Below are 3,674 nucleotides of genomic sequence, written 5' to 3' on the forward strand. Positions count from 1 at the left end.
TGACGGGACGAAGCGCCACTTACCTTTGTGTTTGTCTGTTTTTTGCGCCTTAAACTATTTTAATTATGAAACAAAACCAACTAGCCCAGCAGCAAGTGCTCGCGAATTATGGGCAAGACATTGCCGAATGCTGGGAAATATTTCCATCATATATCATTGAGTATAAAATGTTGGCAAGCGATTCTATACGCAGGGTCATGATTGCCCGTTGATAGTCCATGAATGCCAATCATGATGGGAATATATAAATCTCTGGTTCAAGAGTGGTAAATGTTATCGCGTGGCTGTACCATTATTGGTAGCGCATTGGCAACGCCGGGCCACTGGTGGACCAGACATCGCCAATCATTTTTCCTTATCGGGCCGGCCGCATGTGCTACCTGGGTACATAACCCGGAATTTTACTGCAGATGGAAAAAAAAAGGTACGCATGAGGTTTCTAACCGCAAATATTGAAACAGGGGTTTCCGAACGTGCTCACCGACTCTAAGTTCTATTTATTGTCTAAAGTGAATATTTAGTACATGGAGCGAATAACCTCACTTCCCTATGTACAAGACTCAGACTAGAGTCACAGAATCAGCCTAGAGTCAAGCTCGACAAGTCCGTTCCCTTGGCAGTGGTTTCGCTAGATAGTAGATAGGGACAGTGGGAATCTCGTTAGTTCATGCGTGTCACTAATTATATGACGAGGCATATGGCTACTTTTTTTTCATTTTTTTAAACTTTAGCTTTAGCTCCTCACAATCAGAGCAATAAGCGCAAGGGGCAGTGCTACCCCGAATGATGTTGTCACTTCCGTGGTGCGCAAGAGAAGGTTTGGGGCCCCCCAACACCACTTCACTCAGAAGAGAGGTCATCTTTTGATGCATGCTGCAACAGCGCAGCCCCTCCTGCAGGCAGTGCAGTGTTAAGATGGGGAAGTCGGCATTCGAAATTCCGAGGTCTCGAAGTCCATCAACGCTGACTTTTGCTCAGCATCCTCTGAAGTTGATCGTCTTAGTTGCAAATATACCTGTCTCAGGAGATCTTGGTTTGAGTACTTTGTTTTCTTTGCGTGATGGGCATCCGACAGGGCTACTGTTTAGATCACCACCTGAATGTCCAGGATCACGACCTGGCCCTCCCTTTTTGAGGAGCAGGTCTGATTTCTGAGGTCCGAGGTCGGTTTGGAACACCGGTTCCACCCGAACGTTCCAGCCATAGGCATGTAATCGTTTCGCCAGGTATGACATCATGGCGGCGGATTCTGGCACTGTTCGTTCTGGGACAGATTTGCAAGATGTGGCCGAGGTACTCTGGGGCGTTACACCCAGCTCTACATCCTTTTTCCTCATCCCGCCCTCTCTTCGTTCTTACTCGGCATGGGAGCGCATTCAGCCGTAGCTTCATGACGTTGACAAATTATTTTCCCGTTAGTAGCGAAATTTCTTCATTTGACCACTTCATGGCCGCCGGCATATTCTTCGTCTCCCGGAAGCCGAATCCACTGTGCTCCTGTGCAGCTCCGTTGCCAAGAAGGGTTTCTCCAGTTTCGTAGATGTTAAATACTCCGTCTTGAATACTGTCAGCTCCCTCGCCTTCCTCAGGCATGCTTGAATCAGCAGCATCTCGAAGCTCTGCCTGTAGGCTGGTAGTGACGATTCCTCCAATTTCATTATTCGCATTACCTGAAGGCCTGAAATTGCTGTTCTCAAACTTGTGATGCCCAGGCCACCCTCAGGCACCTGGGCATGAAAGCAGCCCAAGGCCACGCCATGCGGAAGGTGCAACCACTTCCTAACCGCCGTTCGAATCAAGATGTTCATTCGTGATAGGAGTCCGGCTGTCACCGGGCTCAACACCAAAGCGTGGTAGAGCCTTGGTATGAGGTAATAGCGCAGGACGACCAAGCGTTGCTGCGGCCTTAGAGGCGCTGCCGATACTCTCTCCAGCAGTGTGCTTAGGACCGATGTCAAGGATGGCCTATTCTGTCCGAACCGGGCATAGCACACTCCAAGGTACTTCCATTCTGTCTCAACATCCGCTGGTGTTATCACTTCTTCACCGAATGTGAAGTATAAGTCCGAAACTAACTTCACCTTCTTGTCGCTTCCAGAGGGCTGCAAGGCAAACGCCAAGCTTTTCTTCGCATTAATGTCAAGGCCTCTTGCAACCAGGAACTCTGAAACGTCATTTATTCGACGCTGTAAACCGTGAGGCGATGCTGCGAGGATCACGACATCATCCGCGAAGGCCATGGCATCCAAGGTCAGGCCTCTACTGTCGAAGTAGATGCCGTTATTGGTCTTCTTCAGCCACTCCTCCAGGACGAGATTGAAGATGAGCGGCGATAGAGGGTCCCTCTGGCGGACTCCTCTTGAAGGATGAACAAGTCTCTTCTGCCCCTCAAGTTACAACACCGTGAATGAGATCTTGTAGAATTCGGCAAGGTAATCCAAAACTCGCCAGCTGCATCCTCGTACCGCCGCTCCTGTCAAGATAGCATCAACCGTGCCACTATCGCAAGCCTTCGTCAAATCAAGACTGGCCATGTATAGAGGCCTCCGGGCCGTCTTCGCCTCATAGAAAGCCGTCGAAAGCAGGAGCAGATTTTCTGCACATCCTTCCACCGGGAGGAACGCCCTCTGGCGGCAGTCCAACTCCACCTCTACTATGAGCCGGTTGGCCAGAATCTTATGGAAAATCCTTACTGACACCGAAGATATAGTGATCGGACGAAACTTGGCCACCGTGTCTGCCCCTGGTGTCTTGGGCAGGAACACTGTTCTGGCATTTCGGAGGCTAATCGGTAGATGGCGGATGATCATCAACATGTTCAATATCACTTACAGCAAGACTACCGGCAGCACATGCACATCCTTCCCCATCAGGCCATCTGGCTCCGGGGCTGTACCCAATGGTGGCATGGCTGATTTAATCTCTAATGTGGAGACCGGCACGAAAGGTACCTCAACGCAAGAACGTGCAGGTGCCTCCATATCCTCTGTCCAAATATCCAGGACTAGTGATGGGTCTGCCATCTTGTGGACGGTCATCTCAATCAAAATTGAGGTTGATCAGCCCTCCGCCACGCAATGGCAGTACCGCCCCTACCCACGGAGGAAGTGCCTCCCCCGCCGGCAGAGCAGGCACTGCTACTGCCTGCACAGGACTCACCACGGAAAGGTGCCTGATCATTGAGTCTTAGAGTCATAGTCACTCCCGCCATTGGCCAGTGCATTTTGAATTTCTTCACATTGACATTCAGAGCACTGGGCAGAAATCACATTGTGCGTCAAGCACCGATCAACAGCCATCGCAATGCTGTTTTATTTAGACAGTCGGACTCCGTCGGTCGTGGAAATTAAGAAGAAATGGGCAGGACATGTAGTGCGAAGAGAGGATAACCGATGGTCGCTGAGGGTAACAAACTGGTCTCCAAGGGAAGGAAAGCGTAGCAGGGGGCGGCAGAAAGTTAGGTGGGCGGATGAGATTAAGAAGTTCGCAGGGGTCAAGTGGATGCAGCTAGCACAGAACCGGGTTAAGTGGAGAAATATGGGAGAGGCCTTCGCCCTGCAGTGGGTATAATCAGGCTGATGATGATGATGATGATGATGATGACTCCATCGGTCCGTGCCAACTCTGAGTTGGCTGTTTTCTGCCGGCCGAAGAAATAACCTCAGGCACGAAGC

This window comes from Amblyomma maculatum, chromosome 6 (genome assembly GCF_055883805.1).
Source record: "Amblyomma maculatum isolate TAMU_Amacu chromosome 6, ASM5588380v1, whole genome shotgun sequence".
NCBI lineage: Eukaryota > Metazoa > Arthropoda > Arachnida > Ixodida > Ixodidae > Amblyomma > Amblyomma maculatum.